Here is an 18,399-nt window from a genome sequence, read left to right as displayed (position 1 = left end):
TGTTGTATATAAGTCATTTTTTGAGGAGTAATGTTAGTTCGAACCAAGGGCTTTGGTTTGCACTAATGCATCCTGGTGTGCACTTCCTGGTTTGAATCAGCTGTGATTCAAACTAGCGCGCTGGCGAGATCATGCTACTGGAGCGCGGGATATTTAAATCCTGGCTTCATTAGCTACTTTGCTCATTTGCATTTGCATCCCTAGTCCGAACTAGGGAGCAAATGTAGACGTATCCATAGATAGTTGCTGTCTCTTTCTCCCTTTGTCTTTTCACACCTTTTAAATTTGACAATTCACAGGCACTGTTATATCATTACTCCCTTATCTTCTTAAAAGATGATTCTCTAATCTCTAAGACTTTGTCTACACTATGCGGTGGATTGAAGCTACTATGATCAATCTACTAGCCATCTATTTATTGCATGTTTAGATACAATAAATTGATCTCCAAGCACACGCTCATCGATGCTGGTACTCCACCAAGATGAGAAGAGTAGTCAACAGGAGAGCAGTTCACCACATGCAAGACGCCACAGTGAGTATGTTGATTTCAGCTGTGCTATTTGTGTAGCTGAAGTAGTAGATCGATCATGTTGGTAAGTGTAGACAAGGTCTAAGACTGCTGCCTCATAGTTTATTGACTCACTATCTCTTCTTTGTCTCGCTCAGCTGTGCTTGTATGGCTCTCTTTCCTGTTTCAGTGTAGCTTATAATGCTAAATAAAAAACGTGATGCAATCTTTCTCTCTGTTTCTGGTCTCCTGAGTGCTGACGTAATTCAATCTCTTTTTATATAAAATCACAGGTTTCCATTTGCACATATCAGTTTTAGCATCACGGATGCAGTTCTTTGTTCTAGTTCTTTAGTTCTGTGCATCTAACCTAGCTATTATCTGGGCTAGTGTTTTTTGTATGTTGGGCTAACCCTCCCTTTTCATGTGCGGTTATTTCTTCAAGCATTCCCATTTGTTACAGATTTATAAATTCCCTTGATGTGAAACACTGCTGTGGGACTTCCTGTCAGCCAGTCCCCAATGAAAGCCAGATGTCCCTCCCTCATCAGAAGTAGCGTTCTGTTAGCAGCTGAGTTTGATAGCTTACAAGCTGAAGTGCTCTTTGGGCACACTGTAGGACGGGTTGGCAATGTATGGCACACGTGCCATAAGTGGCATGTGAGCCAATTTTGAGTGGCACATGGTCTGGCTGGTGGGGCTGCGTGGCCAGTGGCTGCTCCATATGCTGCGGCTGGAACCGGGTCATGGTGAGGCTGTCCCTGCTGGAGCAGCCTCACCAAGGGCCCGGTTCCTGCTCTGAGGTAGCCATGCGGCCTGACCTGTGGGGCTGCATGGCCAGTAGCTGCTTCATGGCTGGGCTGCTCCAGGGGCCAGAGCTGCTCCAGGGGAAGGCTAGAGCTGGGCTGAGGCATGGTGATGAGGGGAGTTCTGTCTGGCACGCGAGTAAGTGCTGGGGCATGAGTAAGGGTGACGGCTGCAGCTATGGGGCTGGGCGGTGGCAGCTGAGGGGAGAGGAAAACGTGTGTGTGTGGGGGGGGAGGGTCCCTCTACCCCAAAGTCACATTGGCCCCTGGGTGCCTGGGTTCCTTGCAGAAAGGTGAGGGCACCGTCGACCCCACCCCCATCAGGGCTGCAGACCCCGGGGTCACTCACCCACCTACTCTCGCCTCGCCCATTTCCCTGAACCTCGCCCCACAGCCACCCTGACCCCAGCCCATGCTGGCAATCCAGCATCAGGCCCCCGCAAGATTGGAGCCAGCGCCAGCTTCTTGCGGAGGGTGGGGAAGCCCCAAAGCCCCGGACTGCATCTGGTCTCTGGGGAAGCGTGCGCACACTGCTTAATGAGAAACTAGTTTCAATATGAATTAAGACAAAGCAGGACATTGAGCCTGGGAATGTGCCTATTTATTCCAGGCTTGTCTGTTGTTCTTTAACTTGTGGTATATAATTTCTTTAAGAGATTAAACTATAACTTGTGAACTGATTAAAGTTTTTACTAGTTTCACATTGTGCTTAGAGACTAATAGGTTCTTCCTCTTCAGAGGCTGTTTTCTAAGGAAAACAAAGAGCCTTTTCTTTTGATCTCCACCTGTTTCCTTCTCTTCCATTTTAGTGTGTGACATTTCCTTCCTGCATTGATACTGTTATTTCCACATTTCTTTTTCCCTGAGTTTTCCAATATCTATTAAAAGAAATACAAGGAGCCACAAATAATGTATTGCAGTTTGATTCTTTAGACAGATATGATTCTAATTAAGTCCAGACTGATCGAGAACTTGGAATTTTCAGGTACTCTACCAAAAGAATGAACACCTATCGGGAACCACATGGCTTAGGAATCATTTCACCTACACTGACATACAGCTGCCTGCAGTGTGGAAGTCTGTAACTTTACAACGGCAGAGAGTGACACTTGTGCACTACTACAGGGGAAAAATACTTTAACAACTGAAATAATGGAGATTTTTATGTAAGCAGAATCTGAGTTCCTCAGCTGCAAGTGGCCAGGTTACCAAGGAGAATGCTCTATTGTGAAAAAATTTTAATGACACAAGGGGTCAATAATTGAATATCACATCCAAAATATGACATCTCTGTGCAGCCACACTGTGCACTCATCTTACTAGGGCACTGATTCAGCACTGCCTTTTAGAAGGTAGAGTTCAGTCTATTGAATCTTCAACCCTGCTTCCTGTAGCATGTGTTTCCTGTGGTCTCCCATATATTTACTAGCTAGGTTTAACCTGTCTTTGTTTACGAGATCAGAGAAGATCACAGCCTGATGTGCTGCAGGCACTAAAGGAGCTTTTTGAATTATAACATTATCACAAGATGGAAAGTAACAATTAGATTATTTCCCTCCCTGTATAGGATTGTTTCAGGCAGTCTCCATGGTTTTGTCCAATCTAGTACTCAAGTATGCCAGAGATGCGGCTTCTAGCACTTTCCTTATAAAATGGGATGATTGAAATGAAACATATTTTACACTCAGAAAACCTGCTGTACCTCCATTTATGTCACAAAATTTAACATTTTAAATAATGTTCAAATGAACTTATTGTTAATTAAGTTCATTCTAGAAAATCTTCCTGTTATTGCTCATGTTGCTGGAATGACTAATTTACAAAGCACCTAAATTTACACCAGAGATTTTTGGATCTGTGGGATTAACACCAACCTCAGAGAACATCTTCAAAATGTACATTGTAAAAGTTTAAAAAAATGGAGAAGTGGGTTATTTGAAGAAGCCCAACTTACTTAAGACAAGAAAATGAAACTTTCCTGAAAACAGAAGGAATGTCTTTTATGGAAAGTCGAATCAAAAAAGATTCTGTATGTTCTCTAGCTAGGACTGAGATTTTCTAAGAGTATTCTGACAAAGTAATACATTTGAATTATATGTGTATTAGGGAAATATTTCGAGTATATAGAAAGACATTACTGACCAACTCAGACTTTCATAATTTGATAAAAACAACTCCACATACAGAAGGGATGAAAAAGTATCAGATGGAAAATGAGAGGAACTCAAAATACAAGTACATTTTCTAAAATACACAAATTAGGTTTCTAGGTGAGGCCATCTTAACTTCTTGCAGCCTTGATTAGTGCTTACTTGGCACCTCCCATATTTATGATTATTTCAGATATGAGAAACAAAGCTCCCATAAACCTGCAGAATTGTTGGCTTCATCTCCCAAAGCTCTGATCCTACAATGGGGTCACAGTTGAAAGTGTCCAGCTGTGTTGCTCTCACTTCAGAATTGGGGCTTGAAAATTGGCAGTATTGCTGTTTTTTCAAGGCACATATCTTTTTAGCTACATAACGTCATACTCTCCACATAGCTAGGGCTGAATAGGCATTGAAAAAACTTCCTTGACTGAATGGTGAGATGAGCTTCTTGGCTACAGTTCTTATCCTTACTAGACCATCCCCAACTAACACAAAGGAAGAACAACGTTTGGATCATTTTAGGGCTCTCAGTGACAAAATTGGTTTGCATCAATGGACGGAAATAATTTAGTCATATTAAACCACCAAATGCCTTGACAAAAACATCATATTTCTATGTGTCCCATTGCAATAGTACAGCAGAATTCTCTCTCATGTTTCGGCAAGATGGAAGAGTGTAATGCTAGAAAAGTGTCCACTGAAATCCCCACTGGAGCAAAAAGCTTTTTATGTGTGTGCAAGCAATTAAACTGAAAAGTTCACATCTGCTTAAAGGCATAAGGGGAAGTTGATGAAAGCCCAATCCAAAGGAGTGAATTTGATTTCCGGAACAATTAGGGAAATTAAGAAAATTAAAAACTGAAGTACCACCACCAACACAGCTCATAGCTACTGTGGGTCCCAGGCTAAGGTGTAGGTGGCTTTGCACTCCCAGAAGGGGCAGGACTTCAGGTGGAAGGGGCGGGGCCGCCATCAGTCAGTCCTTGGCATAGCCCAGATTGTGGTGCGTGGCTCTTGCAGCCCTCAGAGCCATGCAGAGTGGCGCTCTGGTGGCAATTCAAAGGGTCCACTTTGAATCTCCAGGCCCAGGATAATTGTCCCCTTTGCCCACCCTGTCAGTGGGCCTGATCGCCACGTATTTAGATGATCAATTGTAAAAGAGAAGTGTTTTGTTTGATGTCTAAAATATAACAGTATTAAACAAAGGCAAATTTCAGACATAATCCCCAAATAAAGTACAATTGTGGAATCAATATATAAGTTGGTAGTTTTAAGAAATATTCCACATTCAAAAATAAAAAGTTAATTCAGATGGTATATTAAACATAAATATCAAGAAATAATAGTTAGCAGTGGAGAAGGCATATGACCCCTGTGATGACTGCTGTACCCCTGAGCCAGCATCTTCCTGAATACTAAATGTGTAGTTCACCACTGATTTATTAAAATTAAAAAAAACCCCACCCATGCCAGAATTCTAAGGGTCTCACTGCTGAACTACATTTATCATACAATATAGTGAGTAGGACAGCCCTAAAGTCAGTGCAAACTATAGACATGAACTCTAGAGTAGGATTTAGCCTAAGATGACTTTCTTCATTAGTTTTATATTTGTATTAATAAATCAGGATTGAGGTCACAATACAATAAAAGCTTTGAATCTCCTGGTGGGCAGTTCCTCAAATTTTAATTAGATTTTTATTGACTGTAGAAATGTAATGGGCTATTAGAATGAAATGAGCATAGGGCCAAATTCTGTCCTCAATTCCAGTGGAGTAATTTGCAATAAATCCATTAAAGACACTTGGGATTGACATCAGTGTACATGAGAATTTGTGTCAGAGTTCCTAAACCTTTTTCTTTCACACAGATATTGGAACCAAATAACTTCAATTGTCAAAACTCAATAGTATTCCAGAAAGATGTTTATTAGTAATAGGAATTGCTTTGTTCCAGATCCACTGTAGAAATCTACAAAAATCTATTGTTAAAATGCTCACCCTTTTAAAAGTCCATTATGTGCTGGCTTCCAATTAGACTTAGGCTATATCTAAACTATGTCCCTCTTTCAAAAGAGGGATGTAAACTAGGCAGTTTTTAAGTGAAAATGAAGCGGGGATTTAAGTATCCCGTGCTTCATTTGCATAATCGCATCACAGTGTTCTTTCGAAAAAGAGTATTTCAAAAGTGAAACCGCTGTCTAGACGTTCTTTTGAGGAAAAAACACTTTTTTGGAGGAGTACAGGAACTTTCAAAAAAGGTTTTTTTTTTTTAAAGAACGCTGTGATGCGATTATGCTAATGAAGCATGGGATATTTAAATCCCCGCTTCATTTACAATCTGCCTAATTTACATCCCTCTTTTGAAAGAGAGATGTAGTTTAGATATGCCCTTAGAAGAGTTCTCTTTCCAGTCAGTAAGCATGATGTAACGTGCATGATCATAGAATAATCTTACTGTGAGAATGCATTCTGAAGATCCAAATTCTCCTCTCTTTTAAATCAATGTATTTAAGTGGAGCATTTAGCCTTATATACTGTCATTACAGTGGTACATAACATAGATTTAAAATTCAGACAGGATTTCAATCAGAAATCTGTACTTCCAGGTGAGTTTAGTATAATTTGGCTATAACTACTACTTCCAGGCTGGAACTTGCACTAAGGAGTCACAGACTAGTTTAATTTTCTTCTGAATTCTCCTTATTGCTTGTTGTATTCTATCATATAAATGTGTAGTGAAACCTGAACACCACGAGGATGACCTTAGCCAGTATTTTATCGGAGGAAACCACATTAAATGACCACAAGGATGATAATTTTGTTTGATCTTTCACCATAAACCACCACTGTCAGACTGCTGGTTTTGCAAGACCCTTAGATGATTTCTAAAGTTGACTAATTTTTAATTTGCATCCTATGGACTCAGCAGACTATACCGATTCCTTCTGTTATGGCCTGTAGTCATATACTAAGTGTCTGATCTCATAAGATGTCACAACCTAAGTTCTGCAAAGGGACCAATGCGAGTGAACCCTTATGCTCTTACAAGTCCCATTCAAATCAATGGCTATAAGGGTTCTCCCATTCTTGTCCCCATACAGGATCGGTCCATAGCAGTATTCAAGTTACACTATACATTTTAGTTTACAATTTTTATTTTCTTGCATTTTGAGTCTAGACCTTTGCTCTCCTTGTTGATTGGTCGCTTTTCCAACTCCATCCCACTCACAACCTCTGTCTCTGCTGTAAATTTACTCTCTCTGCCCTCTACCTTCTCCTCTTGCTTTTTCTTCCTTTCCATATTGCCAGTTCTTCTCCTGTTTCGTGCTTCTAATACTTCATGCCTACCCTCTTCTCCTGCTCACACCATCTTTCACAACATATAAGTGGACAGCTAACCAATGGAAGAACATGTTTGTGACCCATCATCCTGTTTGCTCTGTTGATACGCTGCATCCTTCCTCCTCCCTATCTTATCTGTCTTTTTCTATTAAGACAGAAGCTCTTTAGAGCAGGGACTGTTTTTATTGTATGTTTGTACAATGCCTGACTCAGGGAGGCCCCCTGATCTGGGGCTTTCTGGAACTACTAGGATATACTTTTTAAAATATTTTCTTTTGTGTAGAAGTCCATCATTACAGGCCAGCAAGCAGATTAAAGATTTACAGAGTCTCAGATTTAAAATTGTCTGAATATGTTTTTGTTGATAAAGTGAAACAAATATCAAAGACTTATTGCAACCTTGAGTGGAGGGTAAATGTGCTTTCAAATGCATGTACCAAGGCTATCTATAGTAAGAATTCAGCATGCATGGCAACAGTGGGGGGTAGTATGCATGCAAAGCAAGTGTTGTCGTCTTTTAAAATGCAGTTTTTTATTCAAATAGCTGCTATGGCTATTGTTGAACCATATCTTCGTCAGAATAGGGTGGAATGGCTGCGCTGAATGGAGAATGAGGCCCATAATCTGAGACCCCAGATATAAGTAAGGTATGTCTCAAACTCAGGCTGTATCAGTGTAGCCTGCACATATCCCAAAACAATGTGTTTGGGTACATCTATACAGCAGCTTTATTTTGGAATAACTCATGTTATTCCAAAGTAACATAGTCTGCGTCTACACACAAGCAGTTATTTCAACATAACGTCACACTGTCCAGCCAGAGGACTTCTTACTCTGACTCCTGTAACCCTTATTTTACAAGGATAAAGGGAAGTAGGAGGAAGAGTGCTCTTTTTCAGACTTACTGCTGCGTATATAGCGCCAAAAGCTGAAATAAGCTATTTCGACTTAAGCTACACAGTTGACGTAGCTCAAGTTGTATAGCTTAGTTTGGACTTAGTCCTGCTGTGTAGACGTACCCTTTGATTGAGAAAAATAGGTGACTGAATTCACTCTTAACACTTCTTAATAGCAGTATAAGCTTGTCTAGTGCACCACTCATTTCAGCTTAAATCTTTTCTACCAATCTGATGGATACTACCTAGTTAGAAACTTAGTAATGCATAGTGTGGATGAATATCTGATAAAAATGAGGTGATGTAGGGCTAAATATTTCCCAAAGGTACCATGAGATAAGGAATGTGAGCTGGACAAGCGCAGTTATTAGTATGTCACATTTCAGTGCTGTTGTGGTGACTAGTAATCTAGCCAAGATTTTGTTTTTGACAAAAATCACTAGAGAAATTATTATTTGCAATGACCTTTTGTAACACCTTCATTGCTTCCCTTGTGGTATCTTAGAAGTTGGAGGAACAACCTTGTGCCTTAGTGTAATCCTCAGAATTACTGGTGCCTGTGGGGATGTTAATTGAGCAACCTGTGTGAGGATGTGTAAACTCCACATGTTATCTCAGAAGAGCATCAACAACTGGATAGTCTAAAGATTAGACAGACATAGTTCTATGTGGAGAAGAAATCTGAGACATTTGGGCAGTGGCACAAAGATTTTCAGTTGTTTTAAACAAGGCAAATAATAAACTAAGAATTATTTATTCCCTCAGAGGCTACTTATCAAAACTAGCTGTTCTTATTGGGTTAAATAGTTAAGCAAGGTTGCAAAATGGAATGTCTCATTTCTTAATTGGAGAAAATATATTAGAATAAAAATACCTTTAAATCTCAGAACTAAAGGGTATTTGTTTCCCATGCATTAAAGGACAAGTTAGAATCTAGCTGACTGCCAAACCTCTAATTTTAATAACATTAGAGATGAGCAATTGTCATTTAAAAAAAAAAGAAAAGAGAGGCCAGAATTGGTGCTATTTCACAATAATTCATTTGACTATGCGCTTGTGTTCTCCAATGTTTTCTCCTCTTTTACTACTTAAAAACAACTCTTAAAAAGACAGAGTAGCCATGTTAGTCTCTAAATAAATTAAAAAAAAATAATGGTCCTGTAGCACCTCAGAGATGAACAAAAATATATAAATAGTATCATGACCTTCCATGAGCACAGCCCATTTCTTCAGATGACAAATACAGATCAAGGGACCATGGCTGTTTTTAAAATGGTCTTAGAGACAGTTTGCAGATTATCATGTACACTAGCATCTATAACTAAGAACCTAAAAATGGCCATACTGGGTGGGACCTAAGGTCCATCTAGCCCAGTGTCCTGTTCTCCATAAGTAGCCAATGCCAGCTGTCCTGGAGGGAATGAATAGAACAGGTCATCATCAAGTGATCTTTCCCCAGTCACCCAGTCTTAGCATCTGTCAAAGAGAAGTGAGGGAAACCATTTCTACCCATCCTGGTCTACACTAGGGAGTTATTTTGAAATACTCTCTCTCATTTCAAAATACTAAGCGGAGTATCCATGCTACCAAGCCCATTATTTCAAAACAGGCTGGTTGTTTCAAAATCTGTACTCCTGCTTTCCTCAGCAAATAAGCTTATTACAAAATAGTATTTTGCGAATTATTATTTCAAAATAATTTTCTAGTGTACACATGCCCCTGGCTAATAGCCATTGAAGAACATCTCCTCCATGAATTTATCTAGATCTTTTTTGAACCCTTTTATAGTCTTGGCCTTCACAGCATCATTTGACTATACATTGTGTGAAGACATATTTCCTTTTCTTTGTTTTAAACCTCATGACTGTTAATTTCATTTGGTGACCCCTAGTTCTTGTTATAGGAAGGAATAAAATAACACTTCCTTACTTACATTCTCCATACCAATCATGATTTTATAGACCTCTCTCATATCCCCCCTTAGTCATCTCTTTTTCAAGATCAGTCTTATAGCTGTATGGACCTTGAGTCTGACCCAATATGGCCATTTTTATTATCTTAATTAAAGAAGCTAGTGTGCATGATCATCTGCAAACTGTCTTTTCAGGAGTTATTTTTTAGTAAAGTCTTCTCTAGAGAGGTCAATATGTAGACAACTACGTGATTAACCAAAAAGCGCAGGCTTATCGGTTAATCTTGTCGACTAAATGCATTCCTGATAGAGAAGCAGCAGTGCAGAGGGGGAGGGGGGCAGACACAACCTGATACACATGGGGAGACGGCTCTCCACATGTGCCAGCTCCACGGACCTGCCTGCCCCCCGGCTGTCTCCTACAGAGCCAGGAGCCAGTGTCTCTCCCTCTTCTGCTTCTGCCTCTATTAGAGGTAGCAGCATGGGGTTGGAGGGGGCAGACAGGTGGGCCCAACAGGCCCAGGCTCACTGTGGAGAGAGGATGCTCCGCGGCAGCAGCTCATGTCCATGGGGGATCTGAGCTCACTGTGGACAGAGGCTGCTCTGGAACCCCATGGAGCAGCCTCCATCCACGGGAAGTCTGGGCCCACCATGGACAGAGGCTGGTCCATGGCAGCAGTCCCTGTGCATGGAGGGGGTTCAAGCTCCCCATGGACAGGGGCTGCTGCCACCCCACACTGTATCAGAGGCAGCAGCGCGGAGCAGCAGGTGGGAGCCGGTATGCGGGGGAAGCTGGTTTTTAAACTGGCTCCATTCGTGGATTCTCTTGCCTGTCACCGTATGCTGCTGCCTCTGATAGGGTGTCAGGGGGCTTCCCCAGGAGTAGAACCAGGAGTGCTCTGCTGGTCCCTACTCTGAGTAGTTGTGAGTAACCACTAAAATTTGATGCAGTTACATGACTATTCAGTTGTGCATTCTCACACTTCTAATCTCCTCATATGGAAGCCATTCCACACCCCTAATCAGTATGCAAGATGTGGGCATACCATGGATGTATACAGAGGCAATATGACATTTTTCTGTCTTATTATCTATCCCTTTCTTAGTGATCCCCAATTATCCTTCTAAAGAACCAAAAATGATACTAGACATTTAAGGATACAAAGGAAGGGAGATTCTTGATATCATGTGAAATATTTACCAATTTGGATAATCTGATCCCAACAAAATAACATGCTATTTTATCTCCTGTGGCAAGGTCCTCACTCAGGCCCCTCGCCCTGGGACACCTTCTTTGCCACAAACAGCCGGAGACAGGGTACGGTAGCTAGTCCGCTACCCCTACCTGCCTCCACTGGATTCTGCCCCTCACTTCCAGCGGCACCTGGGCTACTAGATAGGACCTCTAGCATCACCTGTGCACCAGGGACCATCCAGTGTGGCCTCACTAGCCCCTTCTGCACTAGTGAGTGGGCTGATGTGGAATCTGTTAACTCTCTCTGGGCCTTTCTCCCCACCTGTATCGGGACAGTGGACAGACTCTGCCTCTTACCAGGTCCTCCCGCCTGAGTCAACCCATAGAACCCCGCGTACCCACAGTCCATACTGTCTGGGCACTTCTGCTTCCTATGCCCAGCCCTTCTGCATTGCCAGCAAGACATTGTGCCAGCCCCCATAGGTGTTCCTTGGGGTGCCTCCTTCCTCTCTGGGCCTTTCCCAGAAAGGGGCTCTTCCAGCTTCCTCTCTGATTCCTTGTCCCAGTAGGGTCGGCCTCCTCTCTGGGGAACCACCACCTTGGTATATTGCTCCTCCAGCATGACCGCTGCATCCACTGTGTCAGGCTGGTGGCACCTGACCCACACGTGGATATTTTCTGACAGGGCTTGCAGCAACTGCTCGAGTATGAGTGAGTCCATTATTTCTTGCACTGTCCGTGCCCCCAGTCTCAGCCAGCGGGTTGATCAGTCTATTAACTTTTGGGCAAACGCCCGAGGCCTCACTGCTGCTGTCCATCCAGCTGACCGAAACTTCTGCTGGTATTTTTTCATGGACAGACCCACCTGGTCCAAAATGGCCACTCTCACTGCCTCATAGTTGCAGGCTTGATCATCTCCCAAGGCCACGTAGGCCGCTTGTGCCTCTCCTGCCAGGTAGGGAGCCAGATGCAGGGCCCAGGTAGCCCTCTCCCATGCAGCACCCATGGCTATCTGCTTAAACATCCCCAAAAAAGAATCTGGGTCATCTGCTGGCCCCATTTTATAGAGTCCCAGACCTGGTGGTCAGGTGCCATCCCCCCAGGACTCACCACTTGTTGAAGGAGTTGTTGCTGTACCTTTCTCTTCTCCTTAATAAAGTCCTGCAGGCTTTGCTGCTGCTGCCCTGCCTGCCAGGTTAGCAAGGCCTGTCTCTCCGCCTGGTGGGACTGCTGGAAACTTTGCAGGGCCTGTTGCATTTGTTCTTGCTGCTTGACGAGTCACCGCAGGGTATCCTCCATCCCTGGGCTGCCAACCACGTTCGTTAGTGCTGAATCCCACCTCTGACACCATGTGTGGCAAGGTCCTCGCTCAGGTCTCTTGCCCAGGGACACCTTCTTTGTTCATGAATCAGCCAGAGACCCTTTCTGGTGCCTTTTATTGTCAGGTTCCCATCACCGTCTATTTACAGAGTTTTGGATTACAGCAAACTCAGGAGCCTCTCCTTCTGCCTGGGGCAATACTCAGCCACCTCCTGGCTCCTCCCATTGCTCTTTTCTCTTCCCTTCCCCCGCTGGATGCCTTATATAGCCCTCTGGCTTATGAGGCCCAGAGCTGCTTCCATTAACCCTTCAGGCCTGGGCTTGCTCTGCCTTTTCAGCCAGGCTGTAGTGGCAGAGCTCTGGCTTAGCCAGCAGTCTGTCTCACTACCTTCAATTTGGTGCGCAGTTTATATGCAACCATATGCATCAGTAAAAATCCTTTTAGAGCAAACAACTGTTTCAAGGGACATGCAGGAATCATATGTAAGCTTAAGTTGTATATAAGTCCCATGAGTTAGCCCTGATAGCCCTTATCACATATTTTCTTTTTTCTTTTCCATATTCTTTCTTCTTTCTGCCACCCATTCCGCCCGGGCTTTTCATCCATATTTTACTCTTTTTTCCCCATCTACCCTTTCCCTTTCTTCAACTATTGACAAAATATGGAATATCTGGAGAAGAGAGAACAAAGGCCAAAGAGGATCCAAGTAAGAGGTTAATGCATTAATATAACACATGCATGCCAAAAATTTATACTAGATCTCATAGTCTGAATTGAAAATTGTATGTAAAAATGGAAAAAGTAGTTGCTTAGAAAGATAATATTCCTGTTAGAACTGGTTGAATATTACACACATAAAAGCTGTGATCACTCTAATTTTGCATTAGCTTTGCTTTTATAGTTTGCATTCACATTTCTATGAACATTCATTCCCAGAAATTGAATTTCAAAGTTATCTACATTACCATTCACAGGAAACAAATTTTAAATTCACACATGCAAATTCATTCATTCTAGGAGAATTGTGCTCTAGCTATTCAGGGCTCGGAGGCAGTCATATGTACTATCTGACCAATTACAGTGAATCACCACAGTTAAAATAGTGCAGTGACTATCAACTACTGAATATACAAACTCAATGTTTTCTCAGAATTTTTCTCCTGACAAAACACTGTCTGAATCCCTTTACCACTCAGTCTGTGTCTCATGGAAATTGCCTTTCCTTCTGTATTATTTAACATATGTAGAAATTATGGGCCAGATTCTTACTGGTTGCCATTATATTCAGTAACACAACGGCCCTTTTACACTGCTCTTGCAGTGGAAAGGTGCCTTACTTTATTTTCATTTTAAGGCCCCTTCTACTCTTCCAAGGGGGCCTAGTATAAATGAACCTAAGGCCATGAGTACATTATAAGATCAGGTCAAAGTTGACTTTTTAGAATGCGATTTTGTTATGTCGATGGTGCATTTCCCCACTTTGTGCAAGAATTTGACATAGTTCGAAGTAGCACGTCCACATTAGGGTAGCTGTCATCAATTTTGAGAACAATGCATTGTGGGTAGCTGTCCCACACTGCCTGAGTGCCTTTGCATGCCAGGTTATGCTCCCAGGGCACACTGAGACCAAAACTGTGCAGCACGTGGCTCTTGGTACATGCTGTCACTGTCCCATAATGCACTCATTTCCCTCCCCTCTGCTTAAGACCAATGGCAAACAGTCTTTTTGCACCCTTTTTTCCCTTGGTTGTCTGTGCAGATGCCATAGCAGCATAATCATGAATCCATTGCAAATCCTGTTGAACACCAAGCATTATGATTTGCCTAATGCTGGAGTATGTCCAGAGTGTATCCAGGATCTGCCAGAATGAGAATGAATCTTGAGAGGCCATAATTATTTTGTGAAGCACCTGAGTCGAGCAACTGGTAAATGTCGCTGGCATTTGATCTTCTGGACACAGTCATATGCCGGTCTGGTGCCATGAGACAAGCATAGACTGTTGGGACTGCATTGTCATGCAACTATGAGATGATCAGCAGTGGCTGCAAAACTTCTGTATGCATATGGTCACTTTATGGAAGTTTGTGAATGGCTTTCTGCCACCCTTAAGCACAAGAATACCAGAATGACACCCACTATGACAGCGAAGAAGCATGCGGCAATTGCTCTATGGAAGCCTGCAATGCCAGATAGCTGGGAATCAATTCAGAGTGGGGAAATCTACAGTGGTTGATAAGGATAATTGACTTTAATAGAGTTATTCTAGCTTTATCCTGGTAGAGAGCAAAATCCAGTCCCATGTCTGTTTCTCCATCACAGATCAAATATCCCTCTAGGAGCCCTAGACTCATTGAAAATCTGCAGTGGGAGAGGTAGCTATTTTCTGAAGTACTATTAATCAGAAATTCTGCACTGGTGTTGAAGAGGTGATCTGGAAAAGAAAAAAAAGGGACTCTCTAATTTCCACTCATATCTTCTGAAACACAAAAGCGATTTGCAATATCATGGTGTCATTGAATTGTAGTGTTTACAAAACGAAATCTTTCCTGTGGAAGGACAGATGGATGGAAAGATGCAGTGAGTGCTTCATTGGCTATGTGCCATTTTGCAAAAGGTTGTGGGCTCATGTTATGTGTGAAGGCCAGTTGCTAGGTTGCAGTGGATTTTGTTGCCTTCTTATCATGTAGCAGAGGGATCTCCTGATGAGGGGAAACACTGAGGCAGTGTCCTTTGAGCAAACTTGTCTTTTTCTTTCTCTGGCGGGGAAGATATAGTGAGGAAAATGCTGTTACTAACTGCTGCTTTCTATCCAGAGATAGTGACGACACCTGTAACATAACTGACAGGCAATTTATTTTGCTAGATTAGAGCCTAATGTATTAATTTGAGAATCAGCTCACTGAGCAGTGACTCCTCTTCTGGACAAACAGAGTAGCTGAGAATTTTCTTACACATCAGCAGAATTTCTGCTACCTTTTCCCCTGGAGCCTCCTGTGAACTCATTAGAAGGCCAACTCATTTTCATGCCTGAATGAAAATTACTCAAGAAATGTTCTAAAGTGCAAAACTCTCTAGTGAGCTTTTCCCTTTGCCCTTCCTGAGAGCAGTTTCCCTTCCTCCCTTTGCCCATGCCTGAGAGCAGTTTCACTGTGTCTGCATTATTTGTATTACCACAACAATAAGTTGGACCGGTTGGCATTATGGTGATATCATGCTAGATGCTGTACAAACACAAAGAAGACACTGCACCAAAAAGTATAGTGTCTAGAGTAAGCTAAAATGCAATAGATCAGAGCATGAACAGAGGTAGGAGTGGTGGAAAGGAGCACAGGGTCACACACAGCTGCCTGCCTCATTAGTGTATTTCAAAACAGCATGCAGAGTCCACCACCCAAGGAAATTCAGTTGCATGGCATAATTAGAAAAATAACCTTGGATTTGTTTATCAACAGATAGTTTTCTAACTGAAGAATCAAATTGACATTATGCCAAAATAAATATGTATTGGACAGAGGAAGCAATATTTAAGTTACTTACTAGTTCACTGAATATATTCTAAAACCATATGAAGAACATGCTGGGAAGAAGCTGAGGCTATGTCTAGACTGCAGAGCTTTTCCGGGATACCGAAGGTATCCCGGAAAAGCTCTACCACGTCCAAGAAATGCATCTGCTTTTTCAGAACAGTTTCCGAAAAAGCGGACATGTTCTTTCAGCATCCCTGTATTCCTTTCGGTGAGAGGAAGAAGGGATGTTCTGAAAGAGGACTTATTTCCACAATTTGGCCCCATGTTGATGGTTCACAATTTGTGTATCTTTTTCCGACTTTTCCTTGCAGTGTAGACATAGCTTAAGTCAATGAGAGGAATTTAGCATTTTCTTCTGAATGTGATTCTATTCTGTGATAAGTGGGGCTGGTATCACTGCCTATCGCAGTGGCTTTTCCAACACTTCCAATTATAAGATTCTGTTTCCAGTTGCTCATAACTTTACAAAACTTAAGTTATTTTTGCTAAATTTTTCCATGCCAATTGTCAGTCTGAGGCTGAATTTTCTTTGAAACTTTCAGCCAAAATCCCTCGGTCGGTGAGGAAGAAGCTAGGGAAATACACAATGTTTAAACCAGATTAAAAAATTGAGACTGTTCCTGAAATGCCCTAGCACCTTGTTGCTTTGGAGCAGGGAGTTGACATTTGTCAGGGGGAATGCCTTTATGTCAAGGATGTGACTATTGTCTTCCCCAGGAAAATCCTCCCAAATCTGATCAAGTTATAAGCCTTGCAGGTTGCACATGGTCTGTGCAAATATCAATATTAACAGCTAAAATCTACACAGATTCTATCCTCATTAAGCAGGTCCATTCCCTCATTGCGTCTAATGCTGACCAGACTGTACATACACCCACAGAGTGACTGAGCATGTTCCAGCCCGGGGTTATGAGGACTCAGAGGGACTTTGTTGGCAATTGCTCCTCCTAGTTGTTCCAGACACAAGAGAGTGTGACCAACAGTCCGAGGGAGGAGGGTGTAATAGTATGCAAACAGGCATTTCCATAGTATAATAATGGGTATAACTTGATGGCTCTGAATTATTTAGAAATATTTAAATAGAAAAATAATCCATCAACATCAGGAATTGCGGCAGACATCTTTTAGGGACGTGGTTTAATTTGTGCTCTTGCATGGTAGTGACATGCAGATTTAGCCTCTCTGTGGATTATTTTATTGCTTAATATTGGTTTTCTAATACACATTTGCATTAAATAACAGCCTGAAACTGCAGATGATCACACATTTCCATATTACAATTCAAAATCTGGAAGAACTAATGTTAAGCATGTACTTTGGCACTTTGCTGGATTGTGGCCATTGTGCTCTGGGCATCAAACCTCTGTGCAGTGTTTGACTGAGGAACTGTGTGAATTGAGATTTAATTGCTCATCAGAGATTTAATCATAGTGATAGCTGCTTATCACTCTGTACCTTGAAAGAGCCCCAAAGTCTTCTTCCAAATTTTATCAGCTAACATTTCCTGGGACTGCCTGTGATTCTTGTCAGCGTGAATGTTGTATGTTCAGCATCTTCAATATGACAGTATAGCCGTGCTATTTTAGGGTTCTCTCCAAGCAAAATTGAAACACATACCAGACAGTTTTGCTTGCTTGTTTGAAGTCTTACTTCATTCAGGAAAAAAATCCAAAATCCTTGCAACAAAGCAACTCACTTTTACCAATAATCATCCACTCTGTGTGGTCATCTTGCCCGGATCTGGGGATGGGGAACAGCCCAGACAGCCAGGCTGCATGCGCAGGAAACTGAACATAAGTGGGGCTTAGCCTCAGAATGTGGAGCCCTCCCTGCCTTATATTGTAGTTGTTGGTGAAAACCATAGTAGCTAGTCACTATGGGTCCAATCTTGAAAGCATGTGTTGCATGAGCAACTAGCTGTCAAGAAAGCTACTCTCATGACTTAAGTTACATATTCAAGTTTGTTGTAGGGCTGAGCCCTTTGGGTTGAATTTAGTCTAGAGTAGAGTTCCAGCCCTGCTAGAGTTGCCTTTAAACCCTGTTTTGAATCTTAATTGGGATTTAAGTGGTGAACAGAAATTGTGTTGACTATTTTCATGGGAATGGATAAGAATTCCTCCCCATAAGCTTCTTCTTACGCAGAAAAATCATAACTCAAATTAATGGATTTTTCAGAGGAGGGAGGATGGAGAGAATTCTACTTATCTATAGCTCAAGAAAGTTCAGCCATCCAGGGATATTCACCTTAATATGTAGGTGGAAATTTTCTGCCCAGAAGGTGGAGTTTTCAGAAAATTTAATGTGAGCGAAAACAGGTGATTATAAGGGAAGCAATTTTAAAATTTAATTGAAATGATATCAGAGTTTTTCAGTTAGTGTAAGCAGAGTTGTTCTAAGTTAAAAGAGTTACAGAGATTTAAAACAGTTGAGGATTTTTCCTGTATATGTTATCACTGGATTTTGTGATATTATGTGCTATCTGTAATTTCAGAAACAAATACTAAAGATAGAAATTCTCTCAGACATAGAACCACATTCCGCTCTTGATTATATAATGTAAATTGAAATCAGTGGAGTTCCTCCTGATTTATAGCTGAGCAAATAAGAACAGAATGTGACCCAAAGTCATTTGCTTCTCACAATGCACAGAATGTATGTTACACAATCACAGTGGTTAGAAATAAATCATCACATTCTGCAATAAAACAGTAGCTATATTCTGCCCTTTAATAATGC

The 18,399-nt window shown here is 41.8% G+C and overlaps 1 protein-coding gene across 3 annotated transcripts in view; it reads left to right on the top strand.

Moving 5' to 3' along the window:
• The window catches only part of SLC16A12 (solute carrier family 16 member 12), a 68,240-nt gene that overhangs the window by 22,977 nt on the left and 26,864 nt on the right, over positions 1-18,399 (top strand). For 2 of the 3 annotated variants that reach the window (XM_075935107.2, XM_075935115.2), the window contains exon 2: positions 431-535. The exons of the other annotated variant lie outside the window; for it this stretch is intronic. The gene's annotated coding sequence lies outside the window, so the exon portion shown is untranslated. The remainder of the gene's footprint in view (positions 1-430; positions 536-18,399) is intronic. 3 annotated transcript variants of the gene reach the window in all.

This window comes from Pelodiscus sinensis, chromosome 8 (genome assembly GCF_052426305.1).
Source record: "Pelodiscus sinensis isolate ZL-2025 chromosome 8, ASM5242630v1, whole genome shotgun sequence".
NCBI classification, from domain to species: Eukaryota; Metazoa; Chordata; order Testudines; family Trionychidae; genus Pelodiscus; species Pelodiscus sinensis.
The sequence above is the reverse complement of the archived record's forward strand: the minus strand, read 5'-3'. Positions and strand labels throughout refer to the sequence as shown.